Source organism: Erpetoichthys calabaricus, chromosome 18 (genome assembly GCF_900747795.2).
Source record: "Erpetoichthys calabaricus chromosome 18, fErpCal1.3, whole genome shotgun sequence".
NCBI lineage: Eukaryota > Metazoa > Chordata > Cladistia > Polypteriformes > Polypteridae > Erpetoichthys > Erpetoichthys calabaricus.
In genome coordinates this window covers 70,074,293-70,095,448 of record NC_041411.2, presented here as the reverse complement: position 1 = coordinate 70,095,448, position 21,156 = coordinate 70,074,293, and the positions used below count along the sequence as shown (strand labels likewise).

The 21,156-nt window shown below is 40.9% G+C and overlaps 1 protein-coding gene across 2 annotated transcripts in view; it reads right to left on the bottom strand.

Moving 5' to 3' along the window:
* The window catches only part of dag1 (dystroglycan 1), a 112,771-nt gene that overhangs the window by 8,484 nt on the left and 83,131 nt on the right, over nucleotides 1–21,156 (bottom strand). The gene's annotated exons all lie outside the window — the stretch shown is intronic.

The following is a 21,156-nucleotide window of genomic DNA, read 5'->3' as shown; positions in this document are numbered from 1 at the left end:
ACGTTTCCAGCTAATGGTGGACAGACATTTGTGCAAACGGTATAATCAGCAAGTAAAGTCGAAGAAATGAATCTTTATACACAACTGCAATAGAGAGTGTCATGGTGTGGGGAGAGTGGAATCGAGAGGAAAGTTATGTTTACTTCTGGTAATGAAAATTCCAAAATGCTGGTACCGTACCATATTAAAATGTGGGTTTTTTGGTACTTTTCCAGTATCCGTATATGAGGGGGGACCCAAAAATAACCGGAATTTTGTTGTTGTTAGGTTGGTACTTGTAGTACGTGGTTGGGCCGCTAGGGCAATCTAGTTACACTCCTCACAAGTCAGTCTGGCAAGTGCCATCAGTCTGGAAGGTTGTGCTTGTGTTCAGTGAATTTTTTTGTAAAAGTAGGTTACGCAACATTGTGAGAAGGAAACGCCCTGATTTGTGGGAGTCGGGCGATTGGTTCTTTCATCATGACAACGCTCCATCTCACACTGCTCTCAGCATTCGCCAATTTTTGGCAAGAAACGGTATGACAACCCTGAACCACCCACTCTACTCACTGGATTTAGCTCCGTGTGATTTCTTTTTGTTCCCTCGGATGAAAAAAAGACTTGAAAGGAAGGCGTTTTGCTGACGTCGAAGAGGTAAAACAAGAAACGACCAGAGCATTAATGGGCATTACTTCAGACGAATTTAAAAAATGTTTCGAACAATGGAACAAACGGTTAGATAAGTGTATTTCCGTCAATGGAGAGTACTTTGAAGGAGACTAATTGTAGTTTGTACAGAAAATTAAATTAAACACGTTTTAAAAATATTTCCGGTTATTTTTGGGTCCCCCCTCGTACCATACAACCCTAGTCTACCATGACACCACCTACAATCTGAGGTCTCCAAAATACGTCATCTTCTTCTTTGTACTCAGGCAAGTTTGTGTGGTTGGTATGGCCCTAGCAATGCCTCTTACCACCCATCATGCACCTTTCCAGTGCAAAATGTTCATTTCCCTCCTTCAGACTTAACCTAACAACAGATTAAAGGTGAGGTGACATTGTCATCTAATCTGTTTTTAAATAATAGTGTTGAACCCCTTCCTAGACAAAAAGCACACACATTGGAAGGACTAGCAACTTCTCAGATAGTGAGCAAGGACAACAAAGAAAATCTCTGGCCCAGAGTCTGGAGAAAATCTACATTGCAAGGATCAGGATCAACATCTTGTAGGAGTTCTCCTTCACGGGTATAAAACACCTTAGTACATATAATAATGTCCTCCATGAAATATCAGACACACACACTAACCAAAACATACCTTAGGAATTTCACACTTCATGCATCTTATCCATCACCAGAGGAACAGCACCCACAGAAATGAACCCAAACCCCCATTGAAGAGAATGTCAACAAGAGTTTAGGAGCTTCTCCAGGTGCTCCCACCACCAATTGCCGATATTCTCACTGAATCATCCACATGAAAAGCACTGGTAACATCCACCAGAGCAGACCCCAATTATACAGAATCAAGAAGGGGCCTTGCAAGCATCGAGACACCCGCCCCCAAGATGCTTCTCAATGGGTGTGAAACAAGAAAAGTTACTTTGTTTATTATATCTAGCTAATCCATAATTTAACATAAAATTCTTTGTGTTTACATGGTAATACATTTTACCATTTTTAAAATAAAGTACACAAGATGGATGGTGGGGAGCGGGGATAACTACAGTTAATCAGTACTCAAATGAAAGAATCAGTCTGCCTCCATGGAGAATTTCCCGCTTCCAGTTTGATAGCAATGCCATACAATTCACCACTGGCAGCTTTTTCTGATGAAAGAAATCAGCATGACACTTTGGTACATTATTAAAAACCTCTAAGCTGAATTAAATGTTAAAGCCATGCAAAAAAAAATGCTTAAACACTTTGTGTACTGCATATGTCAAACTAAAAATCAGATTATCTGAGCTAAAGGGTAACAAACCTACCCCATTAAACCTCACCGCCAACGTGGCCTGCAGAATTTCATTTTGTCAATAAAAAATGAATAGGTAACACCTGTGCTCTCTAAATTAACTATAAAAATACTAAAGTTAACACTTTAATATGGAACATAAGACTTCTATGCATCTGGTTATGCAGGAGCTTAGTGTAAAATATGTTAAAAGGGATAAAAAAAATGGAATTTGTATCGAAATCTGCCAATTCAGTAACATGAAATCAGAGATCAGTATCGACCCTATTAAACATGATTGGAACATTACCAATAATCAAAATAGAAATGACCCTTTTGTTTTAGTCATGTACTGTACCATCATCAAAAACAGTGGGATGTTTAAGCAGAACATCAACATGCTCTGCATAACCGTGGTTTACTTTCATTTAAATTGGGTTTTATGATTTGAAGTACAGCAATATTGCTTCAATGTCATTTCATTAGTATGTCTGAAATGTTTTTCTCTAAAATAAGTATTACGTATTTTTGCTGATATTTCCATTAACAAACACTTTCAGCAAATGTTCAGAGGGCTACCTGTATGTACAGTACAAGGAGGGCCCTAAAATTACCGGAAATGGCCAATAGTGTGAGAGTAGGAAGTAGTGATCCAATACGCTACTAGGTATCATATGCCTACAGTCTGGTTAATCAGCATCGTGAGGAGTTGATGAAGGGCATATGTCTGGTGATTAGTCTGCAGCATGACTTGGGCAATTAATTTTGTCCACGCCGCCCACAACGGATTTTTAATACACAACGATAATCGCATTGACAGGCTTGTACATAATCAGTGACATTGCATCAAATGTCTTAACAGTCTCTCCACAGGGAACAAACTTCCAAGGCCTCTACAGAAAAGCATCAGGGGGAGAAAAAAAATCGTCAGTGGTCTCCCCTCGACTTTCTCGTATACTCAGATATTTGCGGAGTAAACTGCAAAACAATGATTATATTTTTATATTATGTACATTAAATAACCATCAATAACAAATCAAATCAGATTAATAATATATTAAACAATTATTATAAAAGTAAAGTTGAATAAATCTGACTGTGCAGCTGCATGAATAAAAAAAGTTTTTGTACCTAATACTTGTAAGCAAAAAGTGGTTGACCAAAGTGAAAGTGTACTCAAGTTATCATGTTTACATAGACACACACACACACAAACATAATTCCAAAAATGGTATTTCTGGACTTTGGGAGGTCTAAAACTTCGAGATTCATCAAAATCTCAAAGTCGAATTTTTGGACGATTACAATACTTTCCGTATAATTCGTATACGAGAAAGTAAAAAATGTCTGAAGAAGTGATGCACCCAAACTTGGATTTTGCACTATGACAAAGCACCTGCACATAACATGTGGGCAGTCAAAGAATCTTTGACCAAAAACAATGTGGTTGTTGCTTTGCATCCCCCATAATCGTCAGATCTTACTCTCTGGGACTTTCTATACTCCCGTAATTAAAATTGAGACTGAAAGGAAGATGATTGGCTACAATGGAAGAAATCCAGGAGGCTCTAGACATGGTAACAAAAGATGGGTACAAGAAATGGTAATGGGAGTGCTAAGTTTTATAATAGTTTTTTTTTTTTTTTTTTTTAAACCAGTTTTGAGAATTTTTGGGTTCCCCCCCGATAGAGAGATTACATATACAGTGCATCCGGAAAGTATTCACAGCGCATCACTTTTTCCACATTTTGTTATGTTACAGCCTTATTCCAAAATGGATTAAATTCATTTTTTCCCTCAGAATTCTACACACAACACCCCATAATGACAACGTGAAAAAAGTTTACTTGGGATTTTTGCAAATTTATTAAAAATAAAAAAATTGAGAAAGCACATGTACATAAGTATTCACAGCCTTTGCCGTGAAGCTCAAAATTGAGCTCAGGTGCATCCTGTTTCCCCTGATGATCCTCGAGATGTTTCTGCAGCTTCATTGGAGTCCACCTGTGGTAAATTCATTTGACTGGACATGATTTGGAAAGGCACACACCTGTCTATATAAGGTCCCACAGTTGACAGTTCATGTCAGAGCACAAACCAAGCATGAAGTCAAAGGAATTGTCTGTAGACCTCTGAGACAGGATTGTCTCAAGGCACAAATCTGGGGAAGGTTACAGAAAAATTTCTGCTGCTTTGAAGGTCCCAGTGAGCACAGTGGCCTCCATCATCTGTAAGTGGAAGAAGTTCGAAACCACCAGGACTCTTTTTAGAGCTGGCCAGCCATCTAAACTGAGTGATCGGGGGAGAAAGGCCTTAGTCAGGGAGGTTGGTCACTCTGTCCGTGCTCCAGAGGTCCTCTGTGGAGACATGAGAACCTTCCAGAAGGACAACCACCAATCAGGCCTGTATGGTAGAGTGGCCAGACGGAAGCCACTCCTTAGTAAAAGGCACATGGCAGCCCGCCTGGAGTTTGCCAAAAGGCACCTGAAGGACTCTCAGACCATGAGAAAGAAAATTCTCTGGTCTGATGAGACAAAGATTGAACTCTTTGGTGTGAATGCCAGGCGTCACGTTTGGAGGAAACCAGGCACCGCTCATCACCAGGCCAATACCATCCCTACAGTGAAGCATGGTGGTGGCAGCATCATGCTGTGGGAATGTCTTTCAGCGGCAGGAACTGAGAGACTAGTCAGGATAAAGGAAAAGATGACTGCAGCAATGTACAGAGACATCCTGGATGATAACCTGCTCCAGAGCGCTCTCATCTTTCAGCAGGACAACGACCCTAAGGACACAGCCAAGATATCAAAGGAGTGGCTTCAGGACAACTCTGTGAATGTCCTTGAGTGGCCCAGCCAGAGAGATAGATATAGAATGTATAGAACATTTTGCCTGAAGAAGGGGCCTGAGTTGCCTCGAAAGCTTGCATATTGTAATCTTTTCAGTTCGCCAATAAAAGGTGTCATTTTGCTTGACTTCTCACTACATTCATAATGGCTAACATGGTACAACACCCCCGTACTACACTGAAATCTAGACATGGATTAAGGGGTTTTGAGAAGGTAGTGTACGTAAGTATCGACAACTTTAGAGAGTACAGTGAAATTCTTGCTTGTATAGCCGCCACTCCCTGGCGCCATGATAAACAACAATGTAGCAGAATACGTGACTTCATTTTATTTAATAGAACACAAAACAGTTTATCTTCCATCAACTGAGCTTTCACTGCCAACTCTTTTCTCCAATTCCATACTCAAGCAGTACAAAAATGAAAGCCAAACCATCTCTCGACAAGTCCAAAGCTTATTCAATTTAAGAATTTCAATCCATTTCTAAACATGTTTGATGAGAAAACCCAGAAACAAATTAAAATTAGTTACGCGTGCTGGCATTCTGTCCAGGGTTAGTTTCTGCCTTGAACCAGATGCTCTGCGGATAAACTCCGGGTTAAACAATCCAGAATTGGATGAAGTTCGCATGTGGATGACATTTTACATCTGTGAAGATTCAGTCCACGTAGCCTGTGGTTTGAGCAGATCTAAATTGTCTGCTGACTCGCGCTCGCCTTGTAGGAGAATTTCTTTTCATTTGAAAGCACTTCTGAGGTCATTTAAAATTGAAGGGGACTGTAATTTACATTTGCGAGCTCAGTCAGTCATTCTCTTTACTTTATAGCTTCACTCGAGCACTTGGCACGAGGAAGAAGTCCACCTTAAGTGATTCTTGTTACCAGCATATCCTTATGTAGCCCAACTCCCATCCATTTCAGAACTGGGGTTCCTTTTCCTTCTGGGTGACTCAGAAAGTCGGGAAACAGTTTGACATCGACGTCTTATGACAAATACATTAGAAAAAAAAAAAGGATTGCAATGTATTGCTTGAAATTGTATGATTAACCTCCTGTGTCGTTATTCATCAAAAAAAAATCTTTAAAAATACAAAAACTATCTGATTTCACTTTGCCATGTGAGGTCGATTCTCACTCTATCAAGCGCATATAAAAGACAAAAAAAAAAAATAATCTATGAAACGCACATACACCCACACAAGTCAACAATCACTGTTTACGGGGAGGTAAATATCCACTTTAAAAATTCTACTCATTTGTCTCCAGTTTGATATGCATTCACTCCTTATTTATTCCCTCTCCTATTGTGAAGCATCTTCACCGTGCAACGTCTTGACACAAATTGGCTACATTTTATCATTTGCTTATTTTCAGATCCCTTCTTTTACCCTGCTGTTAAGCAACATATTTGACACATTTTATACGGAATCAAAATGATTTGCTTTGCTATTCATTTAAGTGTTTTTCTGTTGCTAGAGAACACTAATAGGTGTACCATTTACCTTTTCTTCTACTCACCTTTGTTATAAAGACAACTTGGAGTTTCGTTTTAAACACTAATTTGCCTTTTCACCTATCCTATAACTAAAGATGTTTGCTTCAATTTAATCACATATATTTATTGTGACCAAAAATACATCTGAAATAAATACTCAAACCATTACTGCATAGGAAAAGTCCCTTTGCTTTTCAAATCCGACCGACTACGCCATAAGGCCAATATGATTATCATGTAAAAAATTCATAGTATCAGTCATTCAGTAAATGTCAAATTTTTATTCTTTAGCCTTTTTTTTTTTTTTATTCACACATTCTGCGCATATAGGCGTTAAAAGATGATTAGCTGAATACATAAAGTGTATATATTGCAAGTGTTGGCAAGTTTAAAATACATTTTTTGGTTCTGGCTTATGCCCCAAGCTGTGTTCAAAATACTCAAATCAATTTTCATTGTTAAAACTGTATTCAGGTTCCTGGAAAACAGTTATTACTATACAGTATCGCTATTCACATCGTTCCTTTGTTTTATTTTGTGTTTTTTTTTTAATCTAGTGTTTAATGGAAAAGGGAATAGGGTGCTCAATAGAAAAAATTATTTTAAGATAATTACAGTTCAGAATGAAAAAATGTGGAAAACGTTACCTTTGTCCAGCAAGACATGCAAAATGAGAGGTGGCTCAATCTGTGAGGACTTCCTTGGGTGGAATCAGATACTCCCATTGCTGCCAACTGTTTGGACAGAATTCAAAAATGGCACCGAAAGGAACAAGACGAGTAATCGACATCCCTTGCTCAGGCATTCCACAATGTTCAAGAATGGTGAGGGGTCCGGAGAGATAAGTATTTGCTTCACACCCCTTTCATGTTGTAAAGCTAATTCACCATTTTATGTACCGTTGTCGTACATGGCTGGGGGTCAGAGCCGGCTGGGACGCCTGGAGGGACCAAGAGGTGGCATATTTGTCCTCCGGGCCACGAGGGGGCAACCGCCCTGGAGCAGAAGAGGGCCACGGAAGGGGAGCAGGGAGGCTCAAGTCCGTGGAGGCCCGTATCCACCACCAGGGGGCGCCCCGAGCCTCATGGAGCCTGGGACTTATTTACTTCCACCACACCCATGGAGGACGATCCTTCCAGGGTCACCCGGAGTGCTTCCCGGTGCTCTCCTGACGCTTCCTCCACACCAGGATGTCACGTCAGGTAGAACACCTGGAGCTCATCCAGGTGAGAATAAATGGGGCCGCTTCCCTCCTATCAGAGAGATGGAGTCGGGAGCAGGATGAAGCTCCTGGAGAGAGAGGACAGGTTGCCCAGGGACGAGGAGAGAGATGGCCCAAGAGAAAGGTGACCGGGGCTAGAGGCACAGTGTGTTGTGCGGGACTGTGTTGTGTTGAATTAAAGTAGAAAATAAACAAGAGTTTTGTATAAAGATGTGGTCTTCAAACTGGTGGTGTCCGGGCAAATATCACAACCGTATATACTCACGTTTAAGTTCTCTCGCTCTGGTGTTTGGTTTTACTGTATAAATTTCTGGTATTTTATAATGTTGGTCGTATAAGTTGAATGCGGAAAACTCACGCTATTGGTCCAAGAGATTACGATATGCTAACACCCACCTGAGAGAGTAACCACGTGACCAGACGGTAATACCAAACTATTCCGAAGTGACGTTTGCACCGTTTTGTGTTTTTTGTATCTCACACCCTTACATACCTTTATCATAAGAGTATCCCTTATCTACGATGGAGCGTTCAATCAGAAGAAAATATGAAGCTGGTTTTAAATTAAAAGCCGTTGAAGTGGCGAAAGAAGTTGGTAACTGCGCTGCTGCAACAAAATTCGACGCGTCTGAGAAACTGATAGCGAGATTGGAGGAGGCAAGAAGATGAAAAAAAAAAAAATTTAAGTGTCGCATTTTTGAACGGGCATATAAGTCGGGGTCTGATTTTATGATCGAGTTTTAGGGTTTCAAGACCTGACTTATATGTAAGTATATACAGTATTTTATATTAGACCCTCACCACCCTGCCGAATACTGTGTTCCAAGCGGCATCGGACACTCATAGGGAATGCGTTGCTGCCAACCCAATACAAGTGATGCCAGCTTGTCTTCATTATAATGCACGCAACATGAAACAATCAAGTTTGAACTTTTTTGGATAATAAAGTCAATTTTAATCTCTTACGTGTTTTCTCACTGAATTATGCCATGATCCATGAAAACGTACGCGTTTTTGGTCATTTTAATGTGAAAGGAGATGTGAAGAGGCTAGTGTGGACGGAGATCATTTTCCAAATAAAGGGTTGGGGATCACGTGCCCCTGGTCATCGGTACAAATTAAGAGGAAGTGAATTTAATCCAGGAAGCACAAAGAGTTGTGGGACTCTGGAACAAACTACCGAGCCATGGAGTTGAAGCACAGACCTTGACATCCTTTTAAGAAGACCCGGGATGAGAAGCTGGGACAGCTTAGCTGTTAGCTAAACAAACAATCCTGTTGGACTGAACGGTCTCCTCTCATTTGTCAAATTTCCAATGGTTTAAAAATGCTATTTTAAGTGAAAACATAGCATGGATGCAGCCATGGTCTTCAATGACTGCTTCTAAGCTTTTTGGGGTCTTTCTCTTTTAAACCATCAATAGGAGACATGCACTTACATACATTTGTCACATAGCATTTCTCAAAGTTAATCCAAGATACATGAAGTGAGATTCAAATCAAGGTGAGGAACCAAAAACCATTTCTTCAGAGTGCAGAGGAAATGTAGAACATTCTGTCCCTTCATGTTGATGTAGGGGGGTACTCTTATCTTGTAGAAAATGTCTAAATCAGGGGTGTCCAGCTCTAGTCCTGGTGGGCCGCAGTGGCTGCAGGTTTTCATTCCAACCCTTTTCTTAATCAGCGATCAGTTTTCACTGCTAATTAACTCCTTTGCCCTTCATTTTAATAGCCCTGTTTTTAAGGATTTGGTTCTCCGAATTGATTCGTTTCTTCATTAAATGGCAGCCAAACAGAAACGAGATGTGAAACAAGCCAAAGGATGACCAGCTACTTTGGAATGTTAAACTCCAGCCAATTTCACTCCAACCAGTTTCTTAATGAGAAGCCAATCCTTACCGTTAAATTAAAGGCGTTATTGAATATCATGACTTGTTGCTGCCCTCATTCCGCCACAGCAGACTGTTGATTTTGTCTTTTTTTTCTAAGACCACCGTCATGATGTTTTGGTGACCTGAGCTGACCAACATGACCGAGACCTTCACCTTTCTTTATTTTCAGGTTAGCTGGTCATGTGGGGGCTTATTTTGTGTTTCATTATTGTTTGGCTGCTCATTAAAGAAAAAGAAACAACTAAGGGGTCTGAGTCACGTCAAACGAGCAAAACAAGTTCATTAGCAGCAAAAACGGCTCACTAATTAAGAATAATAATAATAATTCTCTACATTTACAGGTGCTGGTCATAAAATTAGAATATCATGACAAAGTTGATTTATTTCAGTAATTCCATTCAAAAAGTGAAACTTGTATATTAGATTCATTCATTACACACAGACTGATGTATTTCAAATGTTTATTTCTTTTAATTTTGATGATTATAACTGACAACGAATGAAAGTCCCAAATTCAGTATCTTGAAAATTAGAATATTGTGAAAAGGTTCAATATTGAAGACACCTGGTGCCACACTCTAATCAGCTAATTAACTCCAAACACCTGCAAAAGCCTTTAAATGGTCTCTCAGTCGAGTTCTGTAGGCTACACAATCATGGGGAAGACTGCTGACTTGACAGTTGTCCAAAAGACGACCATTGACACCTTGCACAAGGAGGGCAAGACACAAAAGGTCATTGCTAAAGAGGCTGGCTGTTCACAGAGCTCTGTGTCCAAGCACATTAATAGAGAGGCGAAGGGAAGGACAAGATGTGGTAGAAAAAAGTGTACAAGCAATAGAGATAACCGCACCCTGGAGAGGATTGTGAAACAAAACCCATTCAAAAATGTGGGGGAGATTCACAAAGAGTGGATTGCAGCTGGAGTCAGTGCTTCAAGAACCACCACACACAGACGTATGCAAGACATGGGTTTCAGCTGTCGCATTCCTTGTGTCAAGCCACTCTTGAACAAGAGACAGCGTCAGAAGCGTCTCGCCTTTGGACTGCTGCTGAGTGGTCCAAAGTTATGTTCTCTGATGAAAGTAAATTTTGCATTTCCTTTGGAAATCAAGGTCCCAGAGTCTGGAGGAAGAGAGGAGAGGCACAGAATCCACGTTGCGTGAGGTCCAGTGTAAAGTTTCCACAGTCAGTGATGGTTTGGGGTGCCATGTCATCTGCTGGTGTTGGTCCATTGTGTTTTCTGAGGTCCAAGGTCAATGCAGCCATCTACCAGGAAGTTTTAGAGCACTTCATGCTTCCTGCTGCTGACGAACTTTATGGAGATGCAGATTTCATTTTCCAACAGGACCTGGCACCTGCACACAGTGCCAAAGCTACCAGTACCTGGTTTAAGGACCATGGTATCCCTGTTCTTGATTGGCCAGCAAACTCGCCTGACCTTAACCCCATAGATTGTGAAGAGGGAGATGCAATACGCCAGACCCAACAATTCAGAAGAGCTGAAGGCCACTATCAGAGCAACATGGGCTCTCATAACACCTGAGCAGTGTCCCAGACTGATCGACTCCATGCAACGCCGCATTGCTGCAGTAATCCAGGCCAAAGGAGCCCCAACTAAATATTGAGTGCTGTCCATGCTCATACTTTTCATGTTCATACCTTTCAGTTGGCCAACATTTCTAAAAATCCTTTTTTTGCATTGGTCTTAATTGATATTCTAATTTTCCGAGATACTGAATTCGGGACTTTCATTAGTTGTCGGTTATAATCATCAACATTAAAAGAAATAAACATTTGAAATACATCAGTCTGTGTGTAATGAATGAATCTAATATACAAGTTTCACTTTTTGAATGGAATTACTGAAATAAATCAACTTTGTCATGATATTCTAATTTTATGACCAGCACCTGTATATAGCGCTTTTCTCACCACTCAAAAGCGCTCTCCACACAGGGAGGACCCGGGATGCGAACCCACAATCTCCTAACTGCAAAGCAGCAGCGTTACCACTGCGCCACTGGTGAGGATGAAAAAGATGGTTAGTATGAAAACCTGCAGCCATTGCGGCCCACCAGGACCAGGGAAAGATACCCCTGGTCGAGAGGAAGGCTAACTGTACATGCAAGATGTACCTTGTGTATGAATTATGCCAAGATGAATAACAGACACACATCTCTCCTATTTCATTTGTATGCTATATGACATCTGCATTGTCAAAAGGTTGATTATCTTTGCTTGGCCATGGTGACGGTGTTGGCAGGATGGATGGTCATCAATAAAACAAGCATTAGTAAGAATAATATTCTTTGAAAAGTCTCAACGTGAAAACCTGGCAGTTAAGTATATTAAAAGGGCCTTTAATTGCTAAACGAAGAGGGGGTCTATTGTGGTGGGGTGATGACATCCCTCGTGACAAGTCAGGAGTCCTTACTTTTAGTGTTACTAGGGTAAGACGGTGACCAAAAGGAATAAAATAAAATGTTTTAAGGCTACTAAAAGAAGTTAAGATCTCTCTTTGAAGCTTAAAGATGTGTTTCTACAAGGGGGATACAAAAAAGTGAATGGCTGTGATAAAAACACGATGACTTTATCAGTCATCCATTAAATCCAACAGAAGAGCATCAACCCTAACCCTAACCCTCACATTTTCAAGTCAAAAAATAAGACCAGAAAAACTAGTGTGCCACCCCAAAAACGCCTTATGTATCTGCACCATTGTCTTTTCTTAAACACTGGATATTTAGTGAGCCAAAGAATGTGCTTGGAGGAGGAGGAGGAGGAGGAGGAGACGACAGCAGACGCCTTTCACATCACATAATTAAAGCACAACCCATCTCACCACAAAGTAGCAGACACAAGGTAAAGATAGCTACGTGCAATGGGAGTGTGCGCAGTCAGAGCCGCTAATTACAACTCCGTCACTGCTTTAATGTGGGTCAGCCGGGGCCCTCCAAACTGCTAGGAAGGCGACAGTTAAGAATCGCAGAGACTGCTGGCAGGTTACGTGCTTCTAATTTTCTGCTGCCTTTTGGTTGTAAGCAGAAAACATGAATGTAGGTATAAATGATAAGACTGTGGTATTTTATTGCAGCGGTTGTATTGAACTGCATCAAAACAGCCGCCCATGAAAGCAGAGTTAAGTCGTCTCAAAATATTCCATTAGCTTTCCATAACAACCACAATTTTTAATTTTGGTAATTGGGAACACCTTTGTCACGCAAAAGATCAGAGGAGAATGGCCGGACTGGCCTGAGCTGAGAGATAGCTCAGATAACCACTCTGTACAAATGTCTTCTTCCTTCGGCTGCTCCAGTTAGTGGTTGCCACAGCGGATCATCTTCTTGCATATCTTCCGGTCCTCGTCATCTTGCTCTGTCACACCCATCACCTGCATGTCATCTCTAACCAGATCCATAAACCTTCTCTTAGGCCTTCTTCCTCTTCTCCTCTTTCCTGGCAGCTCTATCCTTAGTGCCCTTCTCCCGATATACCCAGCATCTCTCCTCTGCACATGTCCAGACCAACGCAATCTCGCCTCTCTGACTTTGTCTTCCAACTTGAGCTGACCCTCTAATGTCCTCATTTCTAATCCTGTCCATCCTCGTCACACCCAATGCAAATCTTACCATCTTTAACTCTGCCACCTCCAGCTCCGTCTCCTGCTTTCTGGTCAGTGCCACCGTCTCCAGCCCATATAACAAAGCTGGTCTCACTACTGTCCTGCAGATCAGGGGTCCTCAATCACAGACCTGGAGGGCCACAGTGGCTACAGGTCTTTGTTCTAACCCGGTTGCTTAATTAGAAAGCAATTCTTGCCAATATTTTAATTTCATGGCTTGTTTGCGCTTTAACTCTGCTATGTCAGGTAATTCTCATATCCTAGATTTTCTTTCCCTTTCTAAGAATATCATCCAAATGATTTGAAGGCTAAAATGGAGGAGTAATTCTCAGTCCTTCACTTTTTTCTCTTCATTTTCCTTCCAAGTATTTAATTTAACCCAGTAGTGCATGATAAATACACACAGGCGTAAATTGCAACAAGCTAAATGGAGAACTGCTGGTCTCTTTTGTCATTTGCATCTTATTGCTAATTAGGAGCAATTAAAAACCAAGAATAAATGCTGTTTAAGACTAAAATAAGCAATAAGAGTTCAAAATCTTAACAAGTGAAAGAACTAAAGTGAAGCAGAAGTGTTACTTGAGCAATAAGTGCTTCTTATTAAGAAACTGGGTTGGAGCAAAAAAAACCTACAGCCGCTGCGGCCCTCCAGGACTGTGATTGAGGACCCCTGCTGTAGACCTTCCCTTTCACTCTTGCTGATACCAGTCTGTCACAAATCACTCCCGACACTCTTCTCCACCCTGCCTGCACTCTCTTTTTCACCTCTCTTCCACAGTCCCCATTACTCTATACTGTTGGTTCCAAATATTTAAACTTCGCCGACTCTACTCCCTGCATCCTCACCATTCCACTGACCTCCCTCTCAACCGTAGTGAGAAGAAAAGCAGCGTCTCACAATGCACAACACGTCGAACTTTGAGGTGGATGGGCCGTGACAGCAAAAGACCACGCTGGGTTCCACTCCCGTCAGCTGAGAACAGAGAGCTGTAGCTGTAGTAGGCACAGACTCACTAAAAAAGCTGGATAGCAGAAGACTGGAAAAACGTGGATGAATCTCGATTTCTACCGATGCACACAGATGGTATGGTGAGAATTTAGCACCAATAGATAGAAGAGTCGCATAGTTTGGGGGAGGAACGATCTCCTCAGTCTGTCAGTGGAGCAAGACGGTGACAGCAGTCTGTCGCTGAAGCTGCTCCTCTGTCTGGAGATGATCCTGTTTAGTGGATGCAGTGGATTCTCCATGATTGACAAGAGCCTACTCAGTGCCCATCGCTCTGCCACAAATGTCAAGCTGTCCAGCTCCATGCCAACAATAGAGCCTGCCTTCCTCACCAGTTTGTCCAGGTGTGAGGCGTCCTTCTTCTTAATGCATAATTAATAGCATTAATCCATACACCCAACCCACCTGGTGTCAATAGTTCAGGCTGGCAGTGATGTGATGTTGCGGAGAATGTTTTCTTGACACACTTTGGGCCTACCAATCACTCATCGCTTGAATGCCACAGCCACAATTCACCCATCTTCTAAGGACTACTTCCAGCATGATAACCCACCATTGTCCACTAAGACAGCATCATTTCAAACTGTTTTCATGAATTAGACCCGGAGTTCAGAGTTCTGAACGGATCTGAATCCTGTAGAACTCCTTTGGGATGTGAAAGAATGGGAGGACCACAGCAGGAATGTCCATCCATCCATCATCCAACCCGCTATATCCTAACTACAGGGTCATGGGGGTCTGCCGGAGCCAATCCCAGCCAACATAGGGCACAAAGCAGGAAACAAACCCCGGGGAGGGTGCCAGCCCACTGCAGGGCACATGCACTAGGGACAATTTAGAATCGCCAATGCACCTAACCTGCATGTCTTTGGACTGTGGGAGGAAACCAGAGAACCCGGAGGAAACTCACGTAGACACGGGGAGAACTTGCAAACTCCACACAGGGAGGACCCGGGAAGCAAACCCGGGTCTCCTAACTGCGAGGCAGCAGCGCTACCCATTGCGCCACCGTGTTGCTCCCACAGCCGGAATGTGCAGCTGACAAATCCACAGAAACTTCATGATGCAATCATGTCAACATGTACCAGAATCTCAAAGGAAAAAGTTTCCAACATCACAAGAAATTCATGCTCAAGATTAGAAAGACGTGAGGCTGTTTTGAGGGCAAAATAAGGTCCTACCCAGTATTAGTATAGTTGTCCTAATAAATTGTACACTAAGAGGGGCGGAATGGCGGCTTGGTGCAATCTAGAACCTTGGGTCAAAATGCCTGCGCAGTCACTGTGTGGAGTCTTCACGAATCGTGCTGTAGGCCGGTCGGTGTCTCATCCTGGGTAGGATGCCAGCTTGTTCCAACTGTTGTGGAGACGGGTTCTGGTTGCACACAGCTAGAAAACTGGATTAAACAGTTCAGCAGATGGATGAGTGGACTCTGGCTGGATTAACAGGTTTATCTGAGGTAGCAACGTATTGCAAAACACACAAATGGATATTTAAATCAGAGTCGGCGCCAAGGAACAAATGTAAGATGTATTATTAATTTAGCTGATATTACCCTGAATTGGATAAACGGATTCAGACAATGAATGGATGAGTGGACTTGGCACAGCAACACAAATGTTGCCATATTTTAACTGTGGCAGCCTTACTTTGGATTTGATGGGGAGTCTTTTGGTTTTCTTTATCCAACAGACTTGCAATTTAAGTGATAACCTGATTGGCCAGTGATTGTAACTGACCCATTTTCATTGTGTTATATGCAAAAGGCAGATTTTAAAAGTTACAAATGGAGTTAAATGCATGCAAGGTAAAGAAATATCAGCGTATAAACTGAGGGGGTTCTGCAATGCAGAATAAAAACAATGAGACCTGAAAGATCCCTTATATTTTCAGCAAATATATGCGGTTTAATAACAAGCAGTAAAGCTCTTGTTAAGTTAACGGACACTTAATAAAAGGATAAATACCCGAGTGTCTGCCTGTGTGCCCGTCTGGTTGCTATGTCTCTGTCATTCCAAATGAACGGAGCATCGCAAACATTTTTATAGTTATAACAAGCATTGCATTTGCCATTTCAACAGATGGCGCATCACAAACATGAACACTGCTTTTACAAATTTGCATCAGTCATTTGGTTTTCTGAACGCGACCTCATGCTCATTAGTACAAAACCTTGACATGTGGCGAATTTAGTGAAAGCACCTACAGTATATCGTATACTGGAACGGTACATTGACAAATACAATGCAGTTTCAAAATTAAAATTAACAGAAAATTCAAGAAATGCAAGTCCTGTCAAATTTTCAGCGATAACCAAGTCGGTCTACGCATTTGGAATGCTTGTAAAACGCACAGCTAAAGCAGTTTCCACATTATTCTTAAAATAATGGATTTATGTAAAAATGGCAGGTATGATGTCACACAGAAAGCCTTGAAGTTGGGACAAATGCAAAAAAGGAACAGATTTGGACAATTAAAGAAGCAGGACTTGGTAACACTAGAGATCTGAATCAATTTGACTCATAGAATAAATATTACTCAACTTTTTAAACCAGCCAATGATGTAAATATCCATCCATCCATCTTCCAACCCACTGAATCTGAACACAGGGTCACGGGGGTCTGCTGGAGCCAATCCCAGCCAACACAGGGCTCAAGGCAGGAACCAATCCCAGGCAGGGTGCCAACCCACTACAGGACACACACCAAGCACACACTAGGGCCAATTTAGAATCGCCAATCCACCTAACCAGCATGTCTTTGGACTGTGGGAGGAAACCGGAGCGCCCGGAGGAAACCCACGCAGACACGGGGAGAACATGCAAACTCCACGCAGGGAGGACCCGGGAACCGAACCCAGGTCTCCTAACTGCGAGGCAGCAGCGCTACCCACTGCGCCACTGTGCCGCCCTTGATGTAAATATAAATTGTTAAAATAACATGTTAGAAACCTAATACTGGCAATTCTCCGGCAAGATTTTAAAAGCCTGTTGTTTCAAAAAGAGCTTTAAAGTGTTTGTTTAAATTAAAATATCCTGAATTATTCTGGAATTCACAAATGCAACTGTACAAATATAATATTTTTTGATTTTTTTTATTTTAGTGTTGATTTTAGGCACTGTTTTTTTTTTTTTTTTCCCCGCCTTAAAGTTACAAATGGAGTTACATGCATGCAAGGTAAAGAAATATCTTAGGCAGTTTAATAACAAGCATTAAAGCTCTTGTTAAGTTAACGGACACTTAATAATGGATAAATGCCCGAGTGTCTGTGTGTTTCCGTCTGGTTGCGTTGCATTGCATTTGTCGTTTCAACAGATGGCGCATCACAAACAGGAACACTGTTTTTACAAACCCAATACCGACTAGCATATTACAGAGATATAACGCTAAGGTCTACGTTCATTATTTAGATTTCAACTCGTCTTAGATGGTTAGCACAGTTTGTTTATTATAATAAAACTAACAACCAAATTTACTTTTCTTTCATAATGTTTACCCTCATTTTGGACATGTTCCACACACACACACCATCACCCAAATCACGAAGATCTGGAAAAGAAACCTCAACTGATGAAGCCACAAATCTGCCTTTAACATCCCTTACAATCCATTTTACGCTGCAGCATTTTGTGACTCAGCAGGTAACAGTGGGGTTTTATTTGACGAGGACAATAAGAGCTCAAATGGAACGATTCAGTATTCAATGGTTTTGTTAAAAAAAAAAAAAAATATTTATATACTTCTCCCCGTAAAGGCAAAAATATTGACGCTCAAGGTGAGATTGTGTTATAATGCTTGAAATCACACAAACCACACAAATCCTTTTCAATCAACGCAAGAGCTGGGAGAGCACAGCGCTGCCAGCCTACGCACTTCTGAGACAATTTAAAATAAATATCTCAAGGAAAAAGAAAAAAAACCAAAACAATTAAATAAAAGGTGATTGCAGCTTTATTTAAAAATACAGCATTCAGTTATTATTAAAGGTCCAACTTTGGAAAAACCTCAAGGCACAGCCATTTTATTTACGCTTCAGTGCGCTGTCCCTTGGGTCAGGATTACACACTCGCATATTAGAGAAGCAGACAGCTGATAAAATTGCTGTTTTATATTATTTGAAAAACATTTTTTTTTTAGGTAATGCATAAAGGCTTATAAAAATGAGATGCACTGTTACAACCATGTAACACAAAATGGGCTACTACTTTGCAATTTAAAAATCACCAATAAAGTGAATCATAATGACAAATGTGTGGCAGCACATCTGAATTTGGATATTAGCTAAAGTTTTTGCTTCATGACAATTTTGCGCCACACACAACAGGGCACTGCGGCTCCTTTTTACCTTCCACTCATTCAAAATCTCCATTCCCAAAGGACTCATGAAGCCTTGGCCTAGGGTGGCTTAGCCTACCCATTGCTGGAGAGTTTATTTAGAGTAGACATGGACAGAACTGTCATGTGCCTTATACACGGACATATAAAAACAAAATTAATTTTGAAGAAATTGATGACAGAGAAATAAGTGGCACAAAGGAAAGTCGGCTTTTAAAACAAGATAATCTGTCAATTTTTTTATCTGTCTAATCCAGTTTAGAGTCACAGGGAGACCATGTCTATCCCAGCAGCACTGCGAAAAAGCAGGAAACTGGGCAACACTTCCTTGATGGGCACAAAAATATATACTAGGAAAAGATAGAAAGCTCGCTAGATTCTAGTATAGTAGGCAGGATTAGAGAGCTCACTAGGTACTAGTATAAGTAGGTAGGATTAGAGAGCTCACTAGATTCTAGTATAGTAGGCAGGATTAGAGAGCTCGCTAGATTCTAGTATAGTAGGCAGGATTAGAGAGCTCGCTAGATACTAGTATAAGTAGGTAGGATTAGAGAGCTCACTAGATTCTAGTATAGTAGGCAGAATTAGAGAGCTCACTAGATACTAGTATTAGTAGGTAGGATTAGAGAGCTCACTAGATACTAGTATAGTAGGCAGGATTAGAGAGCTCGCTAGATTCTAGTATAGTAGGCAGGATTAGAAAGCTCGCTAGATACTAGTATAGTAGGCAGGATTAGAGAGCTCGCTAGATTCTAGTATAGTAGGCAGGATTAGAGAGCTCGCTAGATTCTAGTATTAGTAGGCAGGATTAGAAAGCTCACTAGATACTAGTATAGTAGGCACGATTAGAGAGCTCACTAGATACTAGTATTAGTAGGTAGGATTAGAGAGCTCACTAGATTCTAGTATAGTAGGCAGGATTTGAGAGCTCGCTAGATTCTAGTATTAGTAGGCAGGATTAGAAAGCTCGCTAGATTCTAGTATAAATAGGTAGGATTAGAAAGCTCACTAGATACTAGTATAGTAGGCAGGATTAGAGAGCTCGCTAGATACTAGTATAGTAGGTAGGATTAGAGAGCTCGCTAGATACTAGTATTAGAAGGTAGAATTAGAGAGCTCACTAGATACTAGTATAGTAGGCAGGATTAGAGAGCTCGCTAGATTCTAGCATAGTAGGCAGGATTAGAGAGCTTCCTAGATTCTAGCATAGTAGGCAAGATTAAAGAGCTCACTAGATACTAGTATAAGTAGGCAGGATTAGAGAGCTCGCTAGATTCTAGCATAGTAGGCAGGATTAGAGAGCTCGCTAGATTCTAGCATAGTAGGCAGGATTAGAGAGCTCGCTAGATTCTAGCATAGTAGGCAGGATTAGAGAGCTCGCTAGATTCTAGCATAGTAGGCAGGATTAGAGAGCTCGCTAGGTGCTAGTATAGTAGGTAGGATTAGAGAGCTCGCTAGATTCTAGTATAGTAGGCAGGATTAGACAACTCGCTAGATTCTAGTATAGAAGGCAGGATTAGAGAGAGATCGCTAGATTTTAGAATAGTGGGCAGAATTAGACCGGAAGACTCACTAGCAGTTTTATTATATTCAAGAACTTGGTGAGGCGTCCGCTAACTCTCAAGAATTTGTCTACCAAAACATACATTTAGGCACACACCTACACAAACGCAACCGAGAAGGAGGAAACCCACAAGAACATGGGGCAGTGTTTTCCATAAAAGTTATGTCATTTTTAGGTAACACGCATCAAGACTGGTTTTGAGACATGACTCTTGACACCGCCTTTAAAGCAATAAAGTGAGCCCCAAGCTCTCAAAGAAAATGCGCTGCCATAAACTGTCATTCTCACTCAATAATTTAACTTCTAATGCAAAACAACAGTGTTCAGACTTCCTACTTATTAGAACATGTTCAAAAATGGGATTCAGTTAAAACTTTGCTTTTTTTTTGTTAGACGAGCCTTTTGTGAATGTAATATAGAATGTGTACATGTGCCTTTTTATTGTGGGTATAATCTTTTGGTAGTTCAAATGAACTTCGTACTATATGTAATACATTTTGATGTAAAAAGACATTGATTGCATTATTTAATTCATTGATACCACATGTCCAAGTAGGGACCCTATGTTAGGAACCAATGCCACCCGTTAATAATTTTAAATAGAAACGCTGCAGGGAGAACACATCCATGGTGAAATATGAGTAAAGAATATGGATTCTCTAGAATGGTGTCCTAGGAGGCTCAGTATTTAAGACTCAGACCCCTTAATTTATTTTTTTCCTTAATTAGCAGCCTAACAATAACGATATCCAAGATGAGCCAACACTTGACCAGCTAACCCGTGTCCATCATGCAGTACCTAAAAATAAAGAAAGGTGAAGGTTTCTGTAATGTTGATCTGTTCAGGTCCACAAAACATTTTGATGACGTTCTTAGAAAAAAGAAAAATCGGCAGTTTTAGAAATGTCTGCAGTAGCAGAATGAGAGCAGCAACAAGCCATGGAATTAAATAACAGGCTTAATTAACAACAAGAACCGGCCTGTCATTAAGCAGCTGGTTGGAGTTGAAGGCCCCGACTTAGCTGGTCATCTGTTGGCTCACTTTATATCTCATTTCTAAGTGGTGTGAAAAACTATTTGCCCCCTTCCTGATTTCTTATTCTTTTGCATGTTTGTCACACAAAATGTTTCTGATCATCAAACACATTTAACCATTAGTGAAATATAACACAAGTAAACACAAAATGCAGTTTGTAAATGGTGGTTTTTATTATTTAGGGAGAAAAAAAAAT